This window comes from Anolis sagrei, chromosome 3, assembly GCF_037176765.1.
Source record: "Anolis sagrei isolate rAnoSag1 chromosome 3, rAnoSag1.mat, whole genome shotgun sequence".
In the NCBI taxonomy this organism is placed as follows: domain Eukaryota; kingdom Metazoa; phylum Chordata; class Lepidosauria; order Squamata; family Dactyloidae; genus Anolis; species Anolis sagrei.
Window position 1 is genome coordinate 165604007 of NC_090023.1, and position 10786 is coordinate 165614792.

The window sequence follows — 10786 nt, forward strand, 5'->3', positions numbered from 1 at the left end:
GGGCGTATTGGGTATTGGTGCCAAATTTGGTCCAGTGAATGAAAATACATCTTGCATGTCAGATATTTACATTACAATTCATAACAATAGTAATATTACAGTTGTGAAGTAGCAACAAAAATAATTTTATGGTTGGGGGTCACTACAACATGAGGAACTGTATTAAGGGGTCACGTCATTAGGAAGGTTGAGAAACACTGTCTTAGAAGAATCTTATGCACTGTTAGCTGGAAATAAGCCCAAACGAATTAAATGGGACTTACTTTTGAGTAGATATGCACAGGATTGTGCAATTATTTCAACAACCAGTTTTTAACAGCAGAGTTAGACCTTGAAATACACACAACATGTATACATCTGGGCAAAATGCTTCCCCCTCACTTATGTCAAAGAGTTAGGGCAACATATATAACTTTAAGGCATGCTTGGGCCCCACTCTCCAATTTCTTTATGAATCAAAGTATTTCTGAAGCAACTTTATAATCTAAACCGAGTTTAAATGAGTTGCTGCAGGAAGACAGAAATTTAATAACCACTGTTATTACAATGTTGTTTTATGGTGTGTGGTAATATTGCTACTGCAGTTGCTAATGCCCGACCTTTATTAAGCTAATCCCTTGTTAGCCGGCCAAGATGATGAGAGGCAATCTTCTTTAATGGGAGCTAACAGCTTGGGATCAGATAGTAGATGTCTGTTTTCTGAATAGACAGCTTACCATTCAGACCTCTGAAATGAATGCTCCGTAAGGAGGCATCAGAAAAGACAGTCATTGACAGTTCTCAAATTAGAGAAGGTCTCAAAGAATTACAGATCTAACTGGACTAGTAACAGTATTGGGGGGGGGGGGGGAGTGTCCATACGATGGTTCTCTATAAAACTCAAACAGTATGACTGGGTTAAGGCAAGCTGCAGGAATCTGTGGGTACGATTTGCCACCACTTTAACTGCCATGGGTCAATGCTATAGAATCATGGGAGTTTTAAAGCCGCTTTGAGTCTCTTTTCTGGAGAGAAAAAGCGGGGTATAAGTAGTAGTAGTAGTAGTAGTAGTAGTAGTTTTTCAAGGTATTTAGCCTTCTTTGACAATGAGTGCTGGTGCCCCTCTGAACTACAACTCCACAATTCCATAGCACTGACCCATGGTAGTTAAACTGGTGTCAAATTGCATTAATTCTACAGTGTAGATGTAATCTATCATGTGCTTTTATGCATATAAACAAGTATTACAAATACACTGCAAGTCTCTACAATTCATTCCCAAAAGAAATTCAATATGAAATCGTATACAAAAGTACTACTTTCTACAGCAAGACTTATTCCAGAGTAGACATTATAGCAGGCATGGACAAGCTTTGGCCCGCTAGGAGTTTGGACTTCAACTCCCACAATTCCTAACAGCCCGGTAGGCTCTTTGCCCATGCCTGCATTATAGAATTGTTCTGTGAGTGTAGTAGTGGTATCATCTGCAGAAACAGAACATGCTATGCATCTTGTTACTGATAAAAACATATGCGGAGTTGAGAAAGTACTTTTTATGTGATCAGTTGGACAGTGTTATAAACTGGACGACAGATATTTCATCCGGATTTGCCAACTATACAGTTACATTACACAGAATGTGTTAATTTGGGGAGGGAACCCTGATGCAAGTTGCTGAAACTTGATGGGATTTAACAGCATTATTAACATGTTATAAATATCTACTGTAGTCAGGATTATGGTTTGGGTTTAGCTCTTATACACTTGAATACAAGTTGAGCAGCCCTCATCTGGACTTTTGTAATCCAAAATCATCTACTTGGGCGGGTGAGAGAGGGACACCCAGGCCTGTAGCCGGGGGGGGGGGAGGTGGGTTAGTGGTTCAACCTCCCCCCCCCCACGAAATTTTTCAGGTAAAAAAAAAATAACCTGGTTTACTCATGAATTTTAACTGGTTAACCAAATCCCCACGCTAAGTCTATGAGACGCAAAAAATTAAGAGTCCCTCCAGAACTGCAAGCACTATCTCAAGCAAATATTGACAATTTATTCACACTGTCATTACTTGCAGCAATAGCCGGTGTAGCGAAGCAACCAAGGTTTTTTTTTGGGGGGGGGGGGGGGTTGAATGCTCTCATTAAAGAGGCCAGACTTGGTGGAGGTGGTTGACAGGGGTGGAGCTGCAGGCTATTGAAGGCTGCTCTGCCCCCTGCTCTGCTCTTTGCTTCAGATTACTGCAATGCACTCTACGTGGGACTGAACTTAAAAAGTATATGGAAATTGCAATTGGTCCAGCGTATGGCAGCCAGACTGCTTATCAGAGCTGACCCCAGAGAGCACCCCCCCCCCGCCCCCCACTGAGACGGTTCTACTGGCTCCCTACTGTCTTCCGGGCCCAATTTAAGGTGCTGGTCTTAACCACACAGTTTTGGTATAGGATACTTGAGACATCATGTCCTACAATACAAGCCAGGTAGATTATTAAGATTGAGTAATGAAACGCTCCTCTCCACTCAGCTCAGGGACAACCGTCACTTATAATTGGCTAGAGATGGCACATTCTCGAGTGTGGCACCAAAGCTTTGGAAAAACTTGAATACTTTCCCGTGTGGAATAGCTTTTTAACGAATGGTGCCAGAAGCCCAGGACTGCACTTTATAATCACATTTTACTTCCCTGCGTATTTTAGACTGACTTGGGATTATTTTAATTTTAATGGGTTATTTTTATATTTTTATGTTTTAACTATGGCTTTAAATACCTTGAGTTCTTGGAGAAATGAGATATAGAAATGTCCTAAATAAATAAATATATTATTTTTTAATAAATGGAGCCTCCAGTGGTGCAGTGGGTTAAAGCGCTGAGCTGCTGAACTCATTGACAAAAAAGTCAAACTCCACCAGTGTTCATATTTGGGCATATTGAGTATTCTTGTAGAGTTTGGGCCAGATCCATCATTGTTTGAGTCCACAGTGATCTTTGGATGTAAGTGAACTACAACTCCAAAACCAAAGGACACTGCCCACCAAACCCTTCCAGTATTTTCTGTTGGTCATGGAAAAACGATGTGCCAAGTTTGGTTCAATTCCATCATTGGTGGGGTTCAGAATGCTCTTTGATTGTAAGTGAATCCCAGCAACTACAACTCCCAAACGACAAAATCAATTTTTGAGTGAGGGACAAACATTGGGTTGTTACGTGTTATGTGTCCAAATATGGTGTCAATTCGTCCAGTGTTTTTTGAGTTCTGTTAATCCCACAAACGAACATTACATTTTTATGTATATAGATCAGGGGTCCTCAAACTTTTTAAACAGAGGGCCGGGTCACAATCCCTCAAACTGTTGGAGGGCCGGATTATAATTGGGAAAAAAATGAATGAATTCCTATGCACACTGCACATATCTTATCTGTGGTGCAAAAACACTTAACAATACAATAATTAAAATGAAGAACAATTTCAACAAAAATAAACTTATTAGTATTTCAATGGGAAGTGTGGGCCTACTTTTGGCTGATGAGATAGGATTGGTGTTATTGTTGTGTGCTTTCAAGTTGTTTCAGACTTAGGTTGACCCTGAACGAGGACCGGGTAAATGACCTTGGAGGGCCGCATCTGGCCCCTGGGCCTTAGTTTGAGGAGCCCTGATATAGATTATATTATATTTTATCTGTGTGTGTTTAGTCCTTCAGCCTAGGGAGAGGTGGGAAACAAAAAATATTACTATTATTGTTATTGTTCATTCGTTCAGTTGTCTCTGACTCTTCGTGACCTCATGGACCAGCCCACGCCAGAGCTCCCTGTCGGCCGTCACCACCCCCAGCTCCTTCAAGGTCAGTCCAGTCACTTCAAGGATGCCATCCATCCATCTTGCCCTTGGTCGGCCCCTCTTCCTTTTACCTTCCACTTTCCCCAGCATCGTCTTCTCTAGGCTTTGCTGTCTCCTCATGATGTGGCCAAAGTACTTCAACTTTGTCTCTAGTATCCTTCCCTCCAGTGAGCAGTCGGGCTTTATTTCCTGGAGGATGGACTGGTTGGATCTTCTCGCAGTCCAAGGCACTCTCAGAACTTTCCTCCAACACCACAGCTCAAAAGCATCGATCTTCCTTCGCTCAGCCTTCCCTAAGGTCCAGCTCTCACATCCGTAGGTTACTACAGGGAATACCATGGCTTTAACTAGGCGGATCTTTGTTGCCAGTCTGATGTCTCTACTCTTTACTATTTTATCGAGACTGGACATTGCTCTCCTCCCAAGAAGTAAGCGTCTTCTGATTTCCTGGCCACAGTCTGCATCTGCAGTAATCTTTGCGCCTAGAAATACAAAGTCTGTCACGGCCTCCACATTTTCTTCCTCTATTTTCCAGTTGTCAATCATTCTTGTTGCCATAATCTTGGTTTTTTTTATGTTTAGCTGCCACCCAGCTTTTGCACTTTCTTCTTTCACCTTGATTAGAAGGTTCCTTAGCTCCTCCTCGCTTTCGGCCATCAGAGTGGTGTCATCTGACAAGCTGGAAAGTGTCCAGAGGAGGGCGACTAAAATGATCAAGGGTCTGGAGAACAAGCCCTATGAGGAGCGGCTTAGGGAACTGGGCATGTTTAGCCTGAAGAAGAGAAGGCTGAGAGGAGATATGATAGCCATGTATAAATATGTGAGAGGAAGCCACAGGGAGGAGGGAGCAAGCTTGTTTTCTGCTTCCTTGGAGACTAGGACACGGAACAATGGCTTCAAACTACAAGAAAGGAGATTCCATCTGAACATTAGGAAGAACTTCCTGACTGTGAGAGCCGTTCAGCAGTGGAACTCTCTGCCCCGGAGTGTGGTGGAGGCTCCTTCCTTGGAAGCTTTTAAACAGAGGCTGGATGGCCATCTGTCAGGGGTGATTTGAATGCAATATTCCTGCTTCTTGGCAGGGGGTTGGACTGGATGGCCCATGAGGTCTCTTCCAACTCTTTGATTCTATGATTCTATGATTCTATCTGCATATCTGAGGTTGTTAATGTTTTTTTATTTATATAGATTATATTTTATCTGTGTGCGTTTAGCCCTGCTGTATCCTGCCCTTTAGCCGTAGGGAGAGGTGGGAAACAATTTTTTTTACTATTATTATTGTGATTAGAACCCCCTTTACAGCCAGCTTTCCACATTTACTGGGTTATGGGGCACAGGACCCTCCTGAAAGTGAAGAAGTGTGAATGAAGTTGCCTTTCTTTTAAATAGGTGGGCTTCTCCTTCTTGTTATACCTAAATGGCATGCTGCCCTGCTATATGGCCCCTCAGAGGGCGAGCATCCTCTCTTCCTCCCTCCCTCTTGCTCTCTGCCTCTTCCTCCCCCTCCCCTCCAGGTGCGCCTTCTTTCCTCGCTTCCCATTGGCCCTCAGCCACCGAACCCCGCTCGCGCTCCCTGAAGGGGAGGGAGAACACCACCACCCCCTCCGTGCGCGCGCGCGCCTCACCTGACACCTGGCAAGCGGCGCTGGGTGGGTGGGTGAGTGAGTGGGCAGAAGAGGATGAGAGGCGGGGGGGAGGGGCGGCGGAGGAAGAAATTGAGAGCCAGAGCCGCACGCGCGGGAGGAGAGGGTGCCTCGCGCTCGCCCTGAGGAACCGGCACTCCGCAGATGAGCGCCTCGAGATTCGCTCCCTCTCCACTCTCTCGCTTTTGCCAAGCGCCACGCCCCTGGCTGGGACCAGCGGCACCGGGGTCACGTGATGCCCGCTCCAACCGCCAGAGGCGGGGTGTGTGTGTGTGGAGCGAGCGAGAGAGAGAGAGGGTGCCTCTTTCTCACCCTCAGTCTTTGATGAAGGCAGGATTGTGGAGGCTGCTGGAGATTATTATTATTATTATTATTATTATTATTATTATTATTATTATTAGCCATCCCCTGGAATATTGTGTCCAATTCTGGGCACCACAATTCAAGAGACGTTGACAAGCAAGGAGGGCGACAAATGATCAAGGGTCTGGAGAACAAGCCCTATGAGGAGCGGCTTGAGGAGCTGGGCATGTTTAGCCTGAAAAAGAGAAGGCTGAGAGGAGACATGATAGCTATATATAAATATGTGAGAGGAAGCCACAGGGAGGAGGGAGCAAACTTGTTTTCTGCTGCCCTGGAGACTAGGACGCAGAGAAATGGCTTCAAACTACAAAAAGGAGATTCCATCTGAACATGAGGAAGAAAGTCCTGACTGTGAGAGCCATTCAGCAGTGGAACTCTACCACGAGTGTGGTGGAGGCTCCTTCTCTGGAAGCTTTTAAACAGAGGCTGGATGTCAGGGGTGATTTGAATGCAATATTCTTGCTTCTTGGCAGGGGGTTGGACTGGATGGCCCATGAGGTCTCTTCCAACTCTTTGATTCTATGATCCTGCCACGCGTTGCTGTGGCCCAGTCTGGTGATCTGGAAAATAATGAGAAAGTGTGGGTTTCTAATATATGTAATTTCTTTATGCTTGTGGGCAAAACAGTATTTCTTGCTGTTTCTTTGTCAGTGTTCTCATTACTACTCTGGAACATACAACATATAATTATCCTTCTTTAGGGGTCCAGGCCAGGGGGGGGGGGGGCTTGAGGGGCTTCAGCCCCCCCCCCTGAAATTCTCAGGGTGGTCCACGAGAAGGCCTTACTTGTACATTATTTAAACCAGGGGTCCTCAAACTAAGGCCTGGGGGCTGGATGCGGCCCTCCAAGGTCATTTACCCAGCTTTCACTCAGGGTCAACCTAAGTCTGAAACGACTTGAAAGTACACAACAACAACAACAACAACAATCCTATCTCATCAGCCAAAAGCAGGCCCACACTTCCCACTGAAATACTAATAAATTTATATTTGTTAAAATTGTACTTCATTTTAATTATTGTATTGTTTTTAAGTGGTTTTTCCACTACAAATAAGATATGTGCAATGTGCATAGGAATTCATTCATGTTTTTTTCGAATTATAATCCGGCTGTTCTGTCGCCACTGGGTCCGAACAAAATGTCTTTATTCTATAGAATGCACACTTTAAACCCAGTGGGAAGCTGGGGTGCCCAAAGAGAGATTGTTAGAGACTTCCAGAAGTAATGGGCTTTAGAGTTCTTTAAAGGTACAAAAAAGTCTTTATTAAGGAACAAATCTTCAAGCAACACTTCATGGCTTTCTTATACGAGTCTTTAAGAGACTGGCACTGACTTGGTTTAACTATACTATCTCAACATGAGGAAGAACCCTTTATAATCTCTCCCAGGCTATCCATCGCCTAGGCCTCGCTGGTCTGGGTATAACTGCCGATCCCCAAATGCGTCTGGAAACTGAGTAACCTACCAGACGAAGCTAGAAGATACTTAGCTGGAATTCTGTGGTTCTATAGTACTGTCCTGTGGGAACTTCAGGGCTGTTTCCCCCTCTGGTGTTGTGAGGCTGAGAGGCTGTGAGCTCTCAGCCAGAGCCTTTGGGACCTTTTCCTTCTGTTTCCCTGGAACTGGATGGTCACTGGATGACCCCTGGATGGTCACTGGATGGACCCCGGATCACCTCTGGGTGATCCCCGGATGGCTTTGAGGAATGAAGCCTTTCCTACGGGACAAGCTGATCTGCCCTGAACCATCAGAAAGCAAAAGTGTCACTCTCCTGGCCACCAATGTGGATGATTTTGGATATCGGAATATTTCAAATTTCGGAGTTCCAGATAAGAGATGCTCAACCTGTAAATATTTTTAACTGGCATCTGAATGGCAGGGATCACCAGGGGGGTGTCAGAACGGTCATCAAAGACCACCAGAAAACACAGTATTTTCTGTCCGTCATGGGGGTTCTGTGTGGGATGTTTGGCCCAGTTCCATCGTTGGTGGGGTTCGGAATGCTCTTTGATTGTAGGTGAATTATACATCCTAATAACTACAACTCCCAAATGTCAAGGTCTATTTCCCTCAAGCTCCATTTGTGTTCGCATTTGGGCATATTGAGTATTCCTGTCAAGTTTGGCCCAGATCCATCATTGTTTGAGTCCACAGTGTTCTCTGGATGGAGGTGAACTTCAATTCCAAAATTCAAGGTCAATGCCCACCAAACCCTTTCAGTATTTTCTGTTGGTCATGGGAGTTCTGTGTGCCAAATCCGGTTCAATTCCATTGTTGATGGAGTTCAGAATGCTCTTTGATTATAGGTGAACTATTATAAATCCCAGCTACTACAACTCCCAAATGACAAAATCATAATTTTTTGAGTGATGGTCACTCCTTGTGCAGTGAGACATTTTGTTGCCAAATTTGGTGTGATTTCATTCATTGGTTCTTTTGTTTTTAAGGTACTCATTATGCACAGATCATATATAGATAGATAGATAGATAGATAGATAGATAGATAGATAGATAGATGGCTCCAGTGGGTCACACTATTTTGGAGCAACACAGGGACAGCCTCTCTGGCCACTCTTACATGCAAAATTGATCAGTATTGGGGACAGCATTTTTCTAAACACCAAGGTCCTGACTTATTTAGTCTTATACTAATATTGAATTGCTCATATTCCATGCTTTAATAATATGGTACATCCCACTGAGTATACACAATTTGGTCACACTCATAGATCTATAAGGGGCCTTGCAGGCCTTGATGGAAGAGATAATGTGAAGAATAACCATTCTAAAAATTCACTGAATTAGAAGTTTTTCCCAACTTTTGAGTGGCTGTTTGTGACTTAGTTGTTCTTAGATATCTGGAGTCTGACGATCCTCCGAAGTTTGGAGTGTGTTTTATTGCTGTGACCAATCTCCATTATAAGCCAGCAGGAATGCAGGTTTATCGCACATGCCATGTGCCACCTTTACAGGACTTCCTGGACCTCTGACATCACAAGGTTGTCACGAGTAAAGCCATCTTGCCTATTTTAAAGGAGCTTAAAGATAAGCCCAAAACAAACACAGAAGGCTGGTATGCACTTTAATGAGGGAGTGTGCAACAGGTTATCTGATCACAGATTCATCATGCAAGTAATTGTTTGGAGAACTGTCTGAGAAGTTCAGAAAGTCAAGGCATGTGATGAAATCACAAGAATCTCATCTATCAAATATAGAATGTGATTCCTGAGATTAAATAAAGGGTGGGATGGGGACAATAAAGAAAAGCCAATTATAAAAGCCAGTCCTAACAGTTTATTAAGTGGTGCCCTACTAGCAAATAGAAAAAAAGTTTCTTATGTTAAAGATAAGGCATTTAAATCTTCAACTATTTCATTATTGGATGCGAGGACAAATAATTATGTAGTTCTTCTCTCTTCAAAAAACAAACAAACAGGATAAACAAATCTTCCTCTGCAATAGTCTCCTTTTATCTGAATGTCCCAAAATGCTGTGGGGGAATTATTCTGCAGAGAACAGGATGTAGTATATTTTTTAAAAAGATAAATCTCTGAGCAAGAAACCAATTTTCTTTACAGACTTTTTGTTTGCACCCCAACACACATTTTTACACAACACTTCAAGACTTGAAGTGCATTAAATTTTAACTGTTCTCTTATGCTTTCTGTAAGGATTTGCTGATTGCTGGGAAACATGTGTTGTAGTTGTTTTACCTCAAAACAAATAATTATGAATACTATTCCCATCCAGAGTAAAGGCAAACAGTGCACAATTAATCATTTTTATGCAAAGGAGAAAATAATAAGGTGTGCTCTTAGATAATTGAAAATATATAGAATTACAAAGTAATGAATTTAATCAGTGGCACAGGTTAAGCATCCTTTGAGCAGAATTTATAAATCTGAAATAGTTCACATGTGTGGCTAAGATTGTAAAAACTTTCCGTTTTGATGATTCAGTGTATGCAAACTTTGTTTCATGCATACATTTATTAAAATATTGTGCATTGAATTAGGCTTTATGTATAAGGTGAATATGAAACAGATGAGTTTTATATTTAGATTCGGTTCCATTTCCAACGAAGTATATGCAAATACAGATATCCAAAACCCCCAAAAATCCAAAATCTAAAATACTTCTGGTGTCAAGTACAGTATTGTGAATATTTTGTATACTCAATTTGTTTAAGCTTCCATGAGAATCACCCTTTCTACAATTCTATATAATCCAGATTGTCAAAGCATATCATCCACATTATCTGCTTTGAGCTGGATTCTATGAGTCTACTCTGCCATATAATCCAGTTCAAAGCAGATAATCTGGATTTTACATGGTAGTGAAGATGGGGCCTGAGTGACCTTGGACAAATCACACACTTTCATCCTGAGGCCCCTTCCACACAGTCCCTATATCCCATGATCCGATCCCAGAATATCTGCTTATCTCAGGTTTTCTGGCAGTAAAGTTAAAGGTTTCCCCTTGACAGTAAGTCCAGTTGACTCCAATTCTGGGAGTAAGTCCAGTTGACTCCAATTCTGGGAGTGGTGCTCATCTCCATTTCTAAGCTGAATAACCGGCGTTGTCCATAGATGCCTCCTAGGTCATGTGGCTGTTACCTTCCCACTGGATGCCTCCTAGGTCATGTGGCTGTTACCTTCCCACTGGATCTACTCATATTTGCATATTTTCAAACTACTAGGTTGACAGAAGCCAAGGCTTACAACGGGAGCTCACCCGCTCTGCGGATTCAAACTGCCTACTGCCAATTCAAACTGCCAATGTTTAGACTGCCAACTGCGGATTCAAACTGCCAAGTTCCACAGCTCAGTGGTTTAACATGATGTGCCACCAAATCAGACTCATATAATTTATTTCAAACCAGATAACCTGGGATCAGATTCTGGGATAGAAGGACTGTGTGGAAGGGGCCTGAGTCCCCACTGCCAGATAATCTGGGATAAACAGAAAAC

The 10786-nt window shown here is 43.0% G+C and overlaps 1 protein-coding gene across 1 annotated transcript in view; it reads right to left on the reverse strand.

Moving 5' to 3' along the window:
- The window catches only part of RHOBTB1 (Rho related BTB domain containing 1), a 120418-nt gene extending 114790 nt beyond the window's left edge, over positions 1 to 5628 (reverse strand). The window contains exon 1 of the mRNA XM_067465656.1: positions 5435 to 5628. The gene's annotated coding sequence lies outside the window, so the exon portion shown is untranslated. The remainder of the gene's footprint in view (positions 1 to 5434) is intronic.
- Between the last annotated feature and the right edge of the window lie 5158 nt (positions 5629 to 10786).